The sequence below is a fragment of the Littorina saxatilis genome, linkage group LG2 (genome assembly GCF_037325665.1).
Source record: "Littorina saxatilis isolate snail1 linkage group LG2, US_GU_Lsax_2.0, whole genome shotgun sequence".
Taxonomy (NCBI): Eukaryota; Metazoa; Mollusca; class Gastropoda; order Littorinimorpha; family Littorinidae; genus Littorina; species Littorina saxatilis.
This window is the reverse complement of record NC_090246.1, coordinates 75,712,838-75,731,369: the sequence shown is the minus strand read 5'-3', so window position 1 is coordinate 75,731,369 and position 18,532 is coordinate 75,712,838.

The following is an 18,532-nucleotide window of genomic DNA, read 5'->3' as shown; positions in this document are numbered from 1 at the left end:
GCGGCGGACTACGTTCAATGTCATTCTGTGAGTTCCACAGCTTGACTAAATGTAGTAATTTCGCCTTACGCGACTTGTTTTCTATTATGTTTTACCTGGGATTCGTTTGTATTTAAGCATTATGCTTGAGTACGGATCCTCAATGCCAGACATTGTATATATGTGACCCTCCACCACGGAATGAGTCGCATGTCACCTTTGCATGATTTTCATATTTTTACATTTTCCTAAAGCGGTTTTTATGCTCTATCCAGTGGTGAAACCCGTTTTTAGAAAAGACCAAAAACTGTTTGAGTTATAAGCCTGTGACTAAGGTGACCCTCACACTGTTACCAGACACTCTCCGGACTTATATCAAGCCTAGCGCAGAACCGCGCGAGGTGACATGCGACTCATTTCGTGGTGGAGGGTCACATATGTCACGATATTAAGATTTAATTAAGCTGTTTAAACCAAGACCGAGACGAGATGAACACATTAGATGCAATCTCTCTGCCACCTTCAGCTTTATCATGCACCCAGATGGGATGGTGTCACGTCAGATAATCAACAGAAAGCTACTTTGAATGGGTCTTCTACCACGTACGCCAGCCTGCTACACAAATCCTAATGATTGAAAATGCAAGGAACAGCTGTTTAGCGGGGGCTAAAAACATATTTCCACATGCATGGATATTCTGATAATACAGTTGGTTCAACCATAACGCGAGGAACAGATTGCCGCAACCAAAGAACTTAAAGGAGTGTCCGTTACACTGAGATGAGAAAAGGAACAAAACCCTTGCAAGCAAGCATGCAGAACCACGTTAGACAAGATATCCAGGCTGTTGAATACTGTACTGCAACCTTGCGGAAGTCATACTCGATGTTCAGCAAAAACAACAACAACAACAACAACAACAACAACAACAACAACAACACATTCTTCCGTAATCAGACAAGAGTACAAAACAAGTACATGTAGCTTGATTTTAATGATTTATGATTAATTTGTGTGAGAAGTACGTTTGCTCAGGATGCCGTTCGGAGATTCTAACAGACTTGTTTACATTATTGAAAGGGTTCAAATTAAAGATCAATAATAATGTAGCTCTAGTCTTTGAAGTAGTGTTGCACTCTTGGCTGCTTTTCACAAAACACTAAGTCAAATGCGATTTTGCGCAATTACAACTGGTTATCGCATGGCTCATATCAATACATTTTACCTCTCAGATACATGCAGTGTTATTTTGTTAGTATTTGTTTTTTAAGTAAACGGTGCAGACACAAGAAATGTAGAGACACTTACCGTGGCGTAAGTGGTTCAGATTAATCCTCAGACATGTTCAGTGATTACAAACACACACCCTATACATGGACTGTAGAAAAGACTGGGATTGATCGATATCTCTGATGTCTCGTTGCGTGCATTTCAAACTCAACATTTTTGCGAAATCTCTTTTTCAAGGACGTCAGGGGGTCACCAGGGAATTAGCTGCGTGAAGGTATTTTGTTTAGACATTTAAAAAAAAAATGATTTAGCTCTATCTCGGCGGGATACAAGTCTTTGACTTTCGACGTGTGCATGCTCTCTCTCGATCCAGTCTCTATCAATTCGCAAGGGAATTCCTTATCAAGGGCGCTCCGGCCAAAAACTGGCTTTGACTGGTGATTTGCGACCTTTGCTGTCCCTTTCGATTGGAAACTGATTGAATTACTGGGTCCTTTGCTTGTATTGTGTGCAGTGGTAGGGATATTAGTTTTTGAGTTGGAATTGGGATGGGAGGGGGGTTGGGTGAAAACAAGGCAACACGCGATGACTCGGTTGGACGTTACTGTGCATGCACCATTAGAATAAGTGCTATCGTCATTGTTGTCGTCGTAGTCGTCGAATCCATCGTCATCGTCGGTTACATGATTGTCAGCATCGTTGTCATTGCATGTGGTTATCATTGGGTTTTTTCCTGGTTATTATTCTAATTCTCTTAGATAGCATATTGTAACACGTGCGACTGAACAAATGCTAAAGTTTATTGTATGACTTTGACCCAAATCTTTTTTCAATTTTTTGTTCTTTCTTCTTCTTCTCAAAATGAGAAAGACGCCGTGCCACAATGGCTCCAGAATTATACATAAATCACAAGTCTTTTTGATGTTTCCGCTATGCTGAGCTCCTTTGTGTTATTTCTGCCTGCAAAATGGCTTCCGATACGAAAGTCGGCAGATCATCAAATTTCATTTTGCTTTCGTTTTTCTCTCTTTCATCTTTTCCTTTAACTGAGTACGGAGGCTGATGTATTGGCGATCGGAACGAACCTACTCGTCGACATTTTGATGAATCGCGCTGATATTAGATTCTGCGATTTTTTTGCCTGAATGAACTCTGAAGTATGAGTTTTCTTTTTCTGTCTTTTGACTTCAAAATAATTCTGATGCAGAAGTTCCTTTGAAAATAACGTGTTTGTTTTGCTAAAAAAATGTTCCTAGGGAGTTGTGGGACATAATGAGAAAATCAGTACTCGTGTGATCTAGGTTGAAAGAAGCAAATTTGACAAAGCGTTTTTCCTGCACTTGAAGCACTATCCTCGAACTACTCCTCCCTACTCTCTCCACAAACACAAAACGGGAATGGGATAAGGAGTTTTTGCGAATCTCATTAATGCGAGCATTTTTTTCTGAATAATTCTAAGGTGCGTTTTCTGAATCGTTTGGACAATACAACACAGCTGTAAATTAACTCCTCAAGGACATCCAATGCAGAATTAATTTAAACTACTCAGAGGTATTTGTACACTTTTCAACATTTTTGCCACCAATAGCTCTTCGAAGTATTTGGTGTATGCAAGATCCTCCAACTTGGTTAGCCTCAGAAAAGGTGGAAGTTAACAACTTCAGTTCACAAACACAGATGATTTGTTTCAACATACGAGGCATTTTGAAGAAGATTGAGTAAACACCCTATTTTCGCACAACCGTGGTTATCCCGAAAAAGTTCAATGTGAACCTTCATGCACTCAGTGGGGATAGTGACAACAATTATCCACATGGTTTCAAACATGTCTTATGTCATGGTTTCAAACATCCCTCTGAACCGAAAGTCACACGCCGTGTGAGTAGTCATCACGGTTGTGTGGTTAGCTTCGGGGCGTCAGGTTGCTTTGAAATCCATTCCCATGCACTTGTCGGAGAACCTCTGCAGAAAAGACATTGATAATTTGACAAAAGATTATAAGTATATCGAAATATTACTGAAAGGCATCCCGCAATATTCACGAAATGTCAATCAGACCATTATTCATAACTGTACAGGACTATATTAGACAGACGGGCAGGTTCCGTAAATGAGCCTCTATATTTCACTCATTACATTTATTAGACACTGTCATGCGACATGCTGCCTGACAAATTTTTCCCCATAACCTCTTTCATGTTCTTTTGTTGTTTTCCGACTTATTAATTATGTCTCGATTTATGCGCAATGTAGTGACTTTTCCTCTGATCACAATACGCATTAACTTTGTGCGAGTGTCTTATGTGCACTTATTACAATTGAAAAATCTCCTCAAATATTGGCGCTCCAAGTCTTCTTCTTCTTCTTCCCTTAAGCTAGCTACTGGCTAGCTGCCCTCTCCCCACCTCCTGTATCACCAACCCCTTCCCATTTTCTGCTTGTTTGTTTATCTGTTTTTTCTTTTTTTTTTTTTTTTTTTCGTTTCCTGAAATGAGCTAATGTATTTATTCCGCCATCATGTTAACCTTTGTTCTGTAATTACTATGATTGCTTAAAATAAGCATTATATGCTTGAGTATGTAATCATCCATGCATTGTTCTTGTCATGATTAAAATTGAATAAAGTTTTGTTTAAACCAAAAGACATTCAGAACCTACCGTTATTTACCCCAGAAATAACTTTACATTGAATTCACTTCCTTTCAGAAAATAGATTCCAGGGCACCATCTTCGGCGAGTGATTTGTCCCAGCGGATACAGAAAGAAAAGCAGGGTGGAGGGGTGGGGTGGAGTGGTGGGGGTGAAGATAGCGAGGAAATGAAATAAGAATATTTGTGACAACATTTCTGATAAAACAGTGCTGCCAATCAAGAGAGAGAGCGGGGGGGGGGGGGGGGGGAAGTGTTGAGAGGAGTATGTGTGTGTGCGTGTGTGTGTATGTGTGAGTGTATGTGTGCGTGTTTGTGTGTGTGTGTGAGTGTGGTGTGTGTGTGTGTGTGTGTGTGTGTGTGAGAGTGTGTGTGTGTGTGTGTGTGTGTGTGTGTGTGTGCGGAAGGAAATCGAGAGCCAATAAACTTCGTGAAAAACGCAATTTCGCTCTTTCACTACGAATACTGCTCTTTGCCAAATCCGCTCCGTGTGAAATTCGCTCTTTGTGGGGCCCGGCTCAGTGTGAAATTCGCGCCATTCACGCGTCATTGTTGGCCCTCGAGGAGCCTGGCTGGGTTTGTTTTGATTCCAGCCATGATGGCCCAACAAAGCCAGAGCACTTAATCTACTCTGCAGGGGATGGCGAGTCCACTTCACAACTGGGGCAGGCGTCAGATCGATCCCTTTGCTCTCTGATCAGTCAAATTGAGAACCAGGGAGGGCTTACGACCAACGCGGGACGCCCGTTGTTCTTGCTCATTGATTTCAAAAATCCCAGATCCTGCTCTTTTTGCAGCCCACAGCGCTGGTGTTGGTCAATACATTTGACGTGCGAAAGGATCTTTGTGTGTGCGTCAGTCAAGAACATACTGCGATAGGATGCATACCAACAACCACCAAAAACAGTCACACCCGCACACCATCTTTTCTCTACAACATTTCACACACAATTGATCGAGGAGAAATAAGGATATGTTATTTCACTTTACGTGGACTGAACCGCAATCAATTAGGTGTGAAATGTTGTATAACTTTTTATAGAAACGAAATGATTCTTGCTGCATGCCGTGTTCAAATATTGAAGGATGATACAACACTATGACTCACAGCAGAGACGAAAAAGTAGCAAAAGCGCTTTTAACATAAACCAACGATTTTATCACTTGTTCTGAAATTCTACATCAGGTTTTTTTTCGAAATAGTGATGGCGCGAATGTTCTCTAGTATCACGCAATTTAATTCCAGCTTCATTCATTCTAAAAACAATTTTGAAATGTGTGCATGCTATTGCATTTTTATTTTGTCACAATCTATGTCAGTCTGCCCTCCATGTCGAGCCGAAAGCGGATTGATTCGGTGTTTCCATATACATACCCTGTCATTATTTCCTTCCTATTAATCTCAACTCTGATTTGTAGTGAAAAAGGGATAACGAAATAGGCACTGACGAGCGAGCATTCAATATTTTCAAGAGTAAAACCTACGCTTTACCATTTTTTTTTCTGTCGGTGTATATAGATTGGCATCAGTGAAGTGTTTGCCAAGCTTATGTCCTTCCGCGCTCGATGGCGCATTTTGATGGAGCGCTTTCAGGACATGTAGCATTAAAGGCTGCATTGAAATCTGTTATGTCCTTCACTGAAAACTTGAAGTGTATCGAAGATTTGAAATGTATCCCACCTTTTTTGCCCTCCATGTCGCTCATTATCGAAGCTTCCAGCGGAGCTTTCGATCGCAGGTATGAGCAGTATTTCTGCAATGCCAGGCAAGAGAAATCTCCTGGACTCACTCGATAGTCCGATGTTAGTTCAGTCCGATCTGAGTTTAGTACGCAGAAAAGGGTCACTCGAGAAGTTATCGGATTCGGCATTCCTACACGATATCTTTTCCAAAGAAATCGAACTCATTTACTCAATGAGTCCGTCATCCGCCCACTACATGTTTACCTGACAGTTAATGCGCTCGTAGCTGCAGATCAATACACGAATTCGAACCAATGCTGTTTTTAACATGCAACATCAAAGTTTGCACTCTATAATTACAGCTTTCCCGATGAGATTTTGGCGTGTGTGTGAACTTATTGTTATACGTGTTAGATCAACAAATAACGCTTTGATCTCCGGAGATGAGGAGGGTGTTGTGCCTTTAGCTAACAGGAAGGTGTGAACAAGTGTCGGAAACGCTTTGGTCCAGTGTTTGTACTTGTCGAGTCATATTGACCAAGGTTTTTCTCTGTTTGATTTAGAAATTGGGCACACTCCTTTAGTTGAAAACTGTTCAGGGCGGGGATGTAGCTCAGTCGGTAGCGCGCTGGATTTGTATCCAGTTGGCCGCTGTCAGCGTGAGTTCGTCCCCACGTTCGGCGAGAGATTTATTTCTCAGAGTCAACTTTGTGTGCAGACTCTCCTCGGTGTCCGAACACCCCCGTGTGTACACGCAAGCACAAGACCAAGTGCGCATGAAAAAGATCCTGTAATCCATGTCAGAGTTCGGTGGGTTATAGAAACACGAAAATACCCAGCATGCTTCCTCCGAAAACGGCGTATGGCTGCCTAAATGGCGGGGTAAAAAACGGTCATACACGTAAAATTCCACTCGTGCAAAAACCACGAGTGTACGTGGGAGTTTCAGCCCACGAACGAAGAAGAAAACTGTTCGCCTCAAAATCTCAGATCTGGCCAGGATTTAACAGTGGTTGATACCGTCTCTCAACTTGGTCACATACCAACAATCAATACTCGGACTGCTTGGCTGTGGTCAGTTGGAATGTTTTGTGTGAATCGATTTATCAATTTTTTCAAATTAATTATATACAACACTCTCTCAGTGCACAGAGAGCACGCAGGGTGTTGATTTTTGGTATGTGACCAAGTTGAGGGATGGATTATCCACTGTTAAACCTGACCAGATTTGAAATCAATCGTGAACCGAACTGTTTTCGCGGAAGGAGTGTGCCTTCAACTGTAGATTTTCCTCTCGCTGTAGCCTTTATTTACCGTAAGATCACAAAGCTGTTACTGACTATTAACGTGTTTTAAATGTTTGTTTTAAAGGTATCTTCTTTGCTGTTAAGTTCATACACACCAACACAAACCCGTCAAGGCTTTTACCTCAGATAAAAGCATCCTGCTACTTTGACACATATAAGATTTTACATCCTAGCGGCTTGCTGTGCAGATGGGGCATTTTGTGCTGAATTATGTTTGCTACGTGTATTTACGTCTGTAAAATGGATTCAGCGAACAATTCCCCCTTTGCACCGGAGACAAGCAGAGATATTTCAAAGCGGAAGGATGCCCTGACCACATGTAAATCATGCTGCTTGTATGTACCCCGAACCAGCACAGCTTAAGGCTAGGAGCTACCATAAAAATAAACTTTTTGTCTCTTCGGGTCATTTGACCACAACATTCTTGAAACGTACTGTTTGTGTACAAATTTAGTGTGTATTTGCTTCAATGTATGTAAAATAAGGGTGTATGTTCCCCAAACAATTTTCTTTTAGATTGAATTGTTAAATGAAAATTAAGCAAAGCAATGAATCGAAACATGTTAGTTCGTTTAATGTAAAGGTTATTTCGAAACTTTTCATCAGAATGATTTGAAATTCTGCGGAAATGTTTAAGACATGCTGATAGATGTTTTGTTCCACAGGCTAAGATATAGGAAGAAAAGTGAAAGAGATACCAATGTTGACTTTGTGGGTTCACAATTTCTGAAAACTGGATAATGTCTCTTTAACGTCTCTTTTTTTCTCAGCATGTCTAAAACATTATTCTGATGAAAAGTGTTGAAATTAGCTTGATATACAATGTCATGAACTAGCATGTTTCGATTTATCACTTTGCTTATTTTTCATTTAATAATTCAATTGTTTTGGGATCATATACCATTCATCTACATACATTACAGCAAATGCACACACAATTTTAACACACAGAGTTTAGTTTCTAGAATGTTGTGGTCATATGACTTTTAAAGAAACACGGTGTATTTCATGTTAGCTCCTAGCCTTGAGAACTCCTTTCGTAGGTTGCCTTTTACACGTTTAACAAACGGCTTTGTCCAGAAACAAGCGCACATCGGCATCAGAGGATCAAAAAGAGGAACACAAGAACTACAGAACAACAGCAACAAACTATATGAATTGTTCTTTTTCGGCCATTGCACTCACTGGCGCTGTTCACTGGATAATAACACGTTCGCATGAGTTACTGCGAATCGTGAAAGGAGCATTGCATCGGTCCGTTAATAACACTTACGCATCATTTACTCCGAACAGGAAAAGGCAAGGTGCGTTCAGCCATCCATCAGCTCGCGTCTTGGCCGCAGCAATCAATGGCACTTTATTATTCAGGATGCCATTATTGATTAAAGTCACAGATTGACACGGTTTTGAATTGTCCTTCCGTGTCAACTAATGTGTGAGGGGGTTAGACGACAGACAAAAACATGGCTGGCGGCACTTATCGACCTTTGCTTTTGATCCTGCTTTGTAACGTCTTGTTTTATCCTTGCTTTAGCGGTTAAGGAGCAGTTGAGAAGTTCGGGGTGGGGTGTTGTGTGGGGGGGGGGGGGGGGGGGGGGGTGGGAGGGAAAGGAAAATGGACGTTTTTGTGGAAGCACATTTTCAGTTTGATGTTGCATGGTGATTTGGTTGTACGGTACTCTAAGTCTTGTTGATGTTTGATTACATTCTGCGGTTATGCAAGCAGACACACAACAATAAAGATGCATGTAATAACAATGCAGCAACAGAAGCAACATCCGCACACACACTTGCGCACATACACAGACTTGCAGGAAAACACACGCACACACTCACGCACGCACGCACGCACGCACGCACGCACACACACACACAAACACACACACACACTCACTGCTATTCGGTTAAATAGGACGTTTTTGTATTATGATTGGTTGTTTGTTTTCTGTGTTTTATCAACCTGAACGTATCCCACAATCCCCTTCCTACTCCTTTGTAATTTTCTAAATGTCGCCTTCAATCTTCAATATTCCCGTGCTTTCTTTTTTCTTTCGCGAAAAATTCTCTCAAAATGGTTTCAATGCGTGATCAAAGTGTGTTGAAACTGTACGACCCCTATTACACGCCCGTTTATATGTGCACAACAGCGATCCGGGATGACACAGATTTATAAACTGATTTTAAAGCTGCTTGGTGGAACAAAAGCCGATTTGTGCCACTGATTTCAATGGCCTTTCGCTGAAAATCATCACACGGTCTTCGAGACACAAAAGTGTTTGCATTGCGTATTTTATTCTTTCAATTCAAACATAAATGAATATGTTATATTTGATTTGGTATTGTGCAAAAAAAATTAATGAAAATCCATGTTATAATAATTAGGCTCCCTGTTTACATGATACCGAGTTGATGCTGTCTCGGTCGACGGGATTTGACGACCAAAGACTTATTCTCCGTGAAGACTTTTCTTTTTAGTTGTGATCTTCAGGCCGACAGATTGACTGAATGTCTTAATATTACTTTAAGCGACTTGTTTTTCTTGCTCTTTTTCGTGTTTGTTTTGTCAGCGTCTGAACAAAAGTTAGATCGATATATATATTTCCTCATCACTCTCTACAACTTCGCTCCATAAAATTGATGCATATTTGATGACCACGTGTGAGGTTTAGTTCTCACGAGATCTCGGCTACGTTGTGCAACCAGATATTTTGACCTTGGTGAAAGCAGTGTTTCACGCTAACGACAAGACCAACACTTTTTCATGAAGCGCCGATAGATTGTTGCTGAATGTATCAAATGATACTGTGCCATCCGAGCCGTTTTGTTTATAGTCGTAAATGATTTGGGTCAGTGTTTGTGTATGTCCGTTTATCCGGCAGACGTCTGCCTGTATATCCGTGTGTCTGCCTGGTCATTTAGTTTGTCGGTTGTTGTTGTTGTTGTTGGTGTTGGTGTTGGTGTTGGTGTTGGTGTTGTTGTCTATCAAAGCTTGCATCTTCACTTTTAAGACACACCTGCGAGGAGTACTTTGTCTGGCTAAGTTCAGTTGCGTTGCGCAATAAACTAGTTTAAATTTCTTTTTATTGTTGTAAATCTTCGAAGCGGACGTCAAGATGTAGTCAGTCGAAAAAGTTAGCACATTTTATTCTCTTCAGAAATCGTTGAATGCATGGGGTTTAGATTTGGGCATAGACTTTTTCAAGACGTAATAAAAGAGAACTACACACATTGATTGTAATTATTCATTAATCTTACAAGGTCTTAACGACGCGTTCGGTTGCATTCTGGAATGAACCGAGCTGGGTTGTAATAAGAAATTAAATCATGTCAAATCCATTTAAGCATGCTGTAAATGAGGCTAAGAGCCGGATAAATCTGCCCATTTTACGAGGGCAACAAAATGGAGCGTGGATATTTCATGGTTATTTCATGACCATTTCCGATAACAACTTGAGTGTTGTATTCATAAAGGGTTTAACGTTTATTTTTTTATATTTTTTTTTATTTAGTTTTGGTGGCGGGTGGGAGTAGGGGGTCGATCCTCGTACATTTTTAAGATTAAAAGGCACGATCAATGCTAAAATGATTTGATTGTCTCACGGCCATGACAAATAAATACATGATTTGGTGAGTGAGACACAAAGTGTCTATCAACACTTGCATTACAGACACTCATGCACACAGACACTTTGTGTCTCACTCACCAAATCATGTATGTATTTGTCATGCCCGCCCCCTGATTGCCATTTGCTGTGGCTTTGCTGTCTATCGTTTGACATTTCGAAGGACAGCAAAGCCACAGCAAATGATTATAAAAGCAAGAAGAGAGCTTCATTTTCATTATTTGTTTGAACAGGACAATCAAGCCAAATCCTGAGTTATTTCTCAGCTTTCAAATCAGTGCATCACAGACAGTTCGCGCCACGATGAAATTAATGCACGAGGCACTAATACAAATGTCCAGTGTAATTTGTGGCTGGTTGTGTGCTTGTGTCTGTCTGTGTGTCTGTGTGACTGTGAATTTGTCTGTCCGTCAGCGTGGGGGCACACTATAGTACATTGTTTCCTCTCTAGCTTTTTTGTAGCAAGAAATCAATGTTTGCCGGTGAAGCTTTTAATCCTTTATAAACTTCGAGCGAAGAGATTTCTTACAAACCGCCTGCAGCAAGTGTGCTCTCAGTTATTTTCCCCCCACTTGTTTGTTTTTAATGCATTGACACTCTTTTTAACGCCAGTGAAATACACCCGTCCAAGGCAATGCAATTTGGGCAAATTGATCGTCAATCTTGCTTCAGAGTGTCATTAGTGGATAAGCGAACTGGGAGATGCTAATCTTTTGGAGATCCGAAGAATGAATCTCGAAGCTGGAGTGAATTTATAATCTGCGAGGAGCTTTCCTGTTGCAATCAACGTGTGACAGGCTGTAGCTTTTGAAACAGGCTTTTATGCAGTGTGATAGAAATGTCTGCTTTGCTTGTCATGATGTATGATAACATGAATAGGAATGAAGATGATGGAAAACTGAAATAAAATCGCTTTTTATTGCCGGTGCATGAATTGTGCACTGCGCGCGTTACATGCGTGTCTACGTTCATTTCACAGATTAATTGTACTGTAACTATATTGTTGGGGCAACAGGTTATTAAAGCACTGTGTCATTTGGCCATCTGAAGAAATAGAGTGTTTATAACATCGTGGGTATTAATAGTTTTGTTGTTTGTTTGATTGTTTGATTGTTTGATTGATTGTTTGTTAATCTTTTCTTCTTCTGCGTTCGTGGGCTGTTACTCCCTCGTACACTCGTGTTTTTGCACAAGTGGATTTTTACGTGTATGACCGGTTTTACCCCGCCATTTTGGCAGGCAGTTTGTTAATTAGTCTCAGTTTAATTATCCCAAGCACGATTTTGTTTTTTGTTTTTCTATTCAGACATCAGACTTCAGGGTTCGGCACCCGTTCTATCACAGGTTGTCCAAGTATTGTTACATTACAATTTAGCCTAGTCGGAAGGGAAGCATTGAAGTTGTTGTCATTGAATCCATGCTTTAAAGTGGAGATTTTTCCGATCTCCCAGGTCAACTTATGTGCAGACCTGCTAGTGACTTAACCCCATTCGTGTGTACACGCAAGCACAAGACCAAGTGCACACGGAAAAGATCCTGTAATCCATGTCAGAGTTCGTTGGGTTATAGAAACACGAACATACCCAGCATGCTTCCCCCGAAATATAGAGTGCTGTCCCTTCTGCGCCGGGCGGCTGCATTTCAGGGCTCTCTCATATTTCGTACTGTGCGCCTTGAGTCGCCTTGTGGTGAGATATGTGCGCAATGTAAATTCTCGTATTATTATTATTATTATTATTATTATTTAAGTTATTGAGACATCCCAGTGCACTAAGGGATTTATAGAGCAAATCGAGAAAATTCATTATTGAACGAAGCGCAAAGCGCTGAGTTCAATGATTATTTTCGAGATTTGCTCTATAAATCCCTTAGTGCACTGGGATTGTTTTAATAACGATATTGTCAGCACCGCCATAGAAAAAAGAAGATTCCAAACGCACATTTTGCTACGCGCATTTGAATAGGCATAACTGTGTGGTCAGGTCGTGTTAGATCTACTTTTGTGTGGGGTGTCTCAAGTGTGTCGTGCTTTCGTCACACGCATTTTAATTTCTGTTGGTAAATTCCAGTGTAGCGTTAAGCTGAACAGTGATGATCTTTCAGAGAGACCTCATTTGAACTCGGAGAAAGGACTGTGCTCTTCGTTATTTGCGATTCGAACCCTCCAGTCGAGCTTCGACGAATTGACTGTGCGGAGTGACTCCCCTTGAATTGACTACCCCGATGGAATAGACAGCCTCCCTGTGAAACATTTGTGCGGCAATACGGCAAACCATCCTCAGCGCATTCTACTGACAAACTATTTCTGTGATAGAGCGGTCCGCTGACATTGTGTTTGCATAACGCTATTATCCATTTTCGTGTTCTCTCCTGATACTTCTTTTTAATTTAGAGAGTGCGTGTGACAGTATGGTCCATTTGCATGATGTGCCTTGACACCATAGTCCATGTGCACGGTGTTCGTATGGTACTATGGTCCATTGACATGGTGATCGTATGAAACTATGGTTCATTGACACAGTGTTCTCCCGACAGTATGGCAAATTTTCACAGCATTGTAATAGCAGTGTGGTCCATTTACACAGTGTCGTACTTGACACTGTGGTTCATTGACACGGTGTTCTAATGACACTGCAGTCCACTTTTTTGACTTGACCATTACTCTTGTCAAGTTTTGGGGGTAAACAGGTCTGTTATCATGTCGCAGTAGTACGATTAAATGACCACCGTTGTGCAAGAGCATGCAACATTTTTTTCTCTCTCTAAAAATGCTGAAGTGAAAGTTCGTATTTATTTGAGAAAAAAACCTGTTATATATTCCCAAAGTTTTTGAGAACAAAATATTCAGTCAAAGTACACGTTAAATCGGCCGCCTTGTCTGCAAGAAGAGCTTTTAAATGGAGCGTCTGGACCCTTAATGGTCGCTGTCGTACTTTTCCAAAATGTCTTGATCCTAGATAGAAGAGAACCTGTCACGGACAGCTGCAATTTTTCCCACCACCACTTTGCACGGAAAACTAAACGTGTCTATCCCAATATGTTCACTGATGCTTTTGCCAGACGGGTTACCGGGCTAGGCCCATTATTTCTGTAATGCCTAATAGAACGTTACATCATGCGAGCAATCGTTTTCGCTCAAAAGGAAACCTTACGCTGATATATCACCAATAATAAACGAAGCATTTAAAAATAATGTTTGCTCATACACTGTCCTTTTACAATCAAGTTTCAACATTATGAACTTGTGTCTCTAAACTGTGAAAAAGAGGTATGAACTTCTGTTTGTAAACTGTGAGAAACGGGTATGAACTTCCGTCTTTAAACCGTGAGAAAGACGTATGAACTTGTGTCTCTGAAATGTGAGAAAGAGGTATGAACTTATTGTCTTCGGTGCTAAGAGTCTGGTTTAGCATAGTTCGACTTACTATGGTTTATATTTATTACTTCCCTGTGTTGTGTAATCAGTGACAACTTTCGTGTCTGTCTCTGGTTTTGATTAAGGAAACGTGATGGCAAATTATATTTTCTCCTTTACGCAAGCACATAATTGTTGGACGAATAATATTAGTACTAAAATAAAATCGATTCACTTTTTACATTCTTTCATTCATTTAATTTAATTAACTATTTCTTAATATAACCCAGTGTGGAATTAACCTTTCTAGTAATCTGCACTCACACGTCTTTTCAGAATACAACTTCAATTAATAAATGAGAGTAACATAACAGACTAGTACGGTAAAACATGAAAAAACAAACAAACAAACAAGCACGCAAGCAAGCAAACAAGCAAGCAAGCAAACAAGCAAGCAAGTAAACAAAAAAACAAACACACAAGCAAGCAAACAACATGTATGAAAACTGTATCATAGACAACATTTTAAAAACACACATAATAACGAAAGACACGAGCACACAGCACATCTGATCTCTGCATAACCTTACATATTGATACCTAAGACTAGTGCCTATTAGGGACATAAACACTTCATGTCCCTAATAGGCACTAGTTCCTGTGAGGACGTTAAGCATAGCATAGACCATTCTGATCATCATCGCTCCACGGCTATCGCCAGTTATCTCTCTGACCGGACGCTAAAGTCCTACGCAAATCTATCAAAACAAGAATACAGAGTTATCTCCCATATGTTGTTCGCGAGCAGTGTTCGCGAGACGAAAATGATTGCAGATTACAGTGATCTCCGTTCTGTTCTTCACAGTTATGATAAAGACATCGTTCTAAGGTCAAAACAAGTCGACATTTTGGGACTGCTGCCGGAAGGAGACCGTAATATATGGTTGCATCACTGTCAGAAAAAATCGTCTGCTCCAGCGAGCGCCGAAACCAAACGGTTGATTATCACGTGACACTTTTGCCATATTTAGAGTTGTTTGCACAGTAAATACAGCCGCGAAAAATAGCTCGCTTGAAACTGTCTTACATATCAATTCCTTTGTAATTTAAAAATTACACAACACCATGAAAAATCATTATCGACGATCGCGAATCTGCTTATATCCATAACACATTACGAAAAGATCTAAATATGTAAAAAATCGATTTCCTCGCCAGACAAGGAAACCCAAGGCATCCTGTCAGGGATAGAATGAGCCGAACTCATTTTGACCTGAGGTCAGGATGAGCATAGACTTGAAACGTAATTTTGACGGGCTCGGTGGCCTAGTGGATAAGACATCGGCCTCCTAATTTGAAGGTCGTGAGTTCAAATCCCGGCCGCGGCAGCCTGATGGGATAAGAGTAGAGATTTTTCCGATCTCCCAGGTCAACTTATTTGCAGACCTGCCAGTGCTTTATCCCCCTTCGTGTGTACACGCAAGCACAAGACCAAGTGCGCACGGAAAAGATAATGTAACCCATGTCAGAGTTCGGTGGGTTATAGAAACAAGAAAATACCCAGCATGCTTCCTCCCAAAGCGGTGTATGGATGCCTGAATGGTGGGGTAAAAACGGTCATACACGTAAAAACCCACTCGTGCAAAGTCTTGAGTGAACGTGGGAGTTTCAGCCCATGAAGGAAGAAGAAGAAGAAGAAGAAGAAGAAGAAGAAGAAGAAGAAGAAGAAGAAGAAGAAGAAGAAGAAGAAGAAGAAGAAGAAGAAGAAGAAGAAGAAGAAGAAGAGGAAGAAGAAGAAGAAGAAGAAGAAGAAGAAGAAGAAGAAGAAGAAGAAGAAGAAGAAGAAGAAACATAATTTCAGAAGTTGTATGATATTTCCAGTAATGGAGTTCTATTTAGATACTATCATTGACCGAGAAAATGGAAAGCTCTATGAAAATACAAATTTGATTATACTATGATATGAATCGTCAATTATACTTTTGAGCGATATCGGGAAACCAAAATAATTTACAGGCAGCAAAAAAACCAAAACAGTGACAACATAAGCAGGCAAAACAAAACAAAACCGCATAAAAAAAGAGAATATAAAAAGACAAAGAAACTTAAACTGCAGCTGTCCGAGATTGTTTGTTTGTTAGTTTGTTTGCTTGTTTGATTGTTTGTTTGACGTTGTTTTGATCCGTTTTTTTCACAGCGCAAAAGGGCAACCACAGAAACGGCAGTAAAAGCAGACTAGGAAAACCTTGTCGGGAAGAACATTAAATCAAATTAAGTACGCCATCGCACTTAAGAGGGTTCTCGATGATACTTAAATGTCTTCTCGGAAGGGTGTTGAAAAATGAAAAATCAATGCTAAAGGAAGAAAAAGTAGAACAAACGAGAATTCTAGAGCTCTGCATTACTAACTCGCAGGGGATTCTGAAGTTTGTCCATGGCACACGAAGGAATTTACACACAGTAGACTCGTCGTCTACTGAAGGAGGACGAGAGAGAGAGAGAGAGAGAGAGAGAGAGAGAGAGAGAGAGAGAGAGAGAGAGAGAGAGAGAGAGAGAGAGAGAGAGAGAGAGAGAGAGAGAGAGAGAGAGAGAGAGAGAGAGAGAGAGAGAGGAGAGAGAGAGAGAGAGAGAGAGAGAGAGAGAGAGAGAGAGAGAGAGAGAGAGAGAGAGAGAGAGAGAGAGGTGCCAGCAATACGCAATCATCGCATTTAGAGAGAATCACACACACACACACACACACACACACACACACACACACACATACAGACACACACACACATACAGACACACACATACAGACACTCTCTCACACACACACACATACACACACACGCACGCACACACACACACACACCTAGTATCACCTAGAAGTATCAGAAAAATTAAAACAAACTGGTAAAAACGTTTGTCCAAGGAAATAATTGACCGATGATGGGAGAGACACGAGTGTACTCCCTTCTCTCCACCTGAGATCGACACGCAGAACGTGACTGCTTCAAGAAACCAGGATCAAGAGACGAGGAAAATCCACAAGGCATTCAATCGGCGATGGAAAAGGCAGCCCTGCTGGAGTTTTTCTTGAGGGTTGTCGCCTCTTGTCAACAAGGTCCAACCATGTAAAGGCGTGCTTGGAAATAACTACTGTGGGATGAGGGACAGAGGGGTGGGAGACAGCTGGCGGTGGGGAGCGGGTGTTCCTGCTGTGAGGCTGGGGTAACCAGCGAGAGAGAGAGAGAGTGTGTGTGTGTGTGTGTGTGTGTGTGTGTGAGAGAGAGAGAGACATAGAGAGAGAGAGACAGAGAGAGAGAGAGAAAGAGAGAGACAGAGAGAGAGACAGAGAGAGACAGAGAGAAAGAGAGAGAGAGACAGAGAGAGAGAGAGAGAAAGAGAGAGAGTTAATCAAAACCATTGAGGAAGGAGGATGAAGAGAGAGAGAGAGAGAGAGAGAGAGAGAGAGAGAGAGAGAGAGAGAGAGAGAGAGATTGAGAGAGAGTTGATCAAAACCATTGAGGGAGGACGAGAGAGAGAAAGAGGGAGATACAGAGAGAGAGAGAGAGAGAATGAGAAAGAGAGGCAGGCGCAGATAGTTCATTTGTTATTGAAAGAGAGAGAGAGAGAGAGTTAGTTAGTTAACTGTTGCTTAATGGGTCCAGCGGACCATTTAGGCCAAATCAGGACCCCAGAGAGAGAGAGAGAGAGAGAGAGAGAGAGAGAGAGAGAGAGAGAGAGAGAGAGAGAGAGAGAGAGAGAGAGAGAGAGAGAGAGAGAGAGAGACTTAAACTGAAACTGAACTTTAGTATCAAAGGATAGAGGTTTTAGACAAAGCCGAATCTTACAACCTGTCCCTTACTTATACAAACACTCAATACAGACGAACATAATATAGATAGTATGAAGTTAAAAGGTAATAGTTTCTTATACACACACGAAAATGGGAAAACAATATAGTGTGGAAATTGCGGCACATTTGCATTAACGCATTGCACACAAACAAAGAGAGAGAGAGAGAGAGAGAGAGAGAGAGAGAGAGAGAGAGAGAGAGAGAGAGAGAGAGAGAGAGAGAGAGAGAGAGAGAGAGAGAGAGAGAGAGAGAGAGAGAGATTTAGAGATTTAGATTCAAAACAAAAATTTGTAATCAGGTTAAAACTAACAAAAAACACTAGCTATAATAACGTGGTTCATGGATTAATAAAATGATGATTAAGATGTGATGCAGTAACAGTTATGATTTTAAAGTATAGGGAGAGAATTATTTTTGACAAAGATATTTTCGAACATTTTTTTTAAAAGACGAAAGGGTTTGAGAGAGAGAGAGAGAGAGAGAGAGAGAGAGAGAGAGAGAGAGAGAGAGAGAGAGAGAGAGAGAGAGAGAGAGAGAGAGAGCGAGAGATAGAGAGAGATGTTTCCAAGCATCCAGAGAGAGAGAGAGAGAGAGAGAGCGAGAGAGAGAGAGAGAGAGAGAGAGAGAGAGAGAGAGAGAGAGAGAGAGAGAGAGAGAGAGAGAGAGAGATGTTTCCAAGTATCCAACAAATTATGAAAACTTGCAAGAGACAGAGACCGTCTAAAAGAGACGGAACGAGTGAGCATGAGGGAAAGGGAATCGAGGGAAGTAATGAGAGAGGGGTGGGTGGAGGTGGAGGCGGTGGTGGGGGGGGGGGGGGGGTAAAATTGGAGTCGGCCTCCAGGGAGCGCTGGCTCTGAGCAAA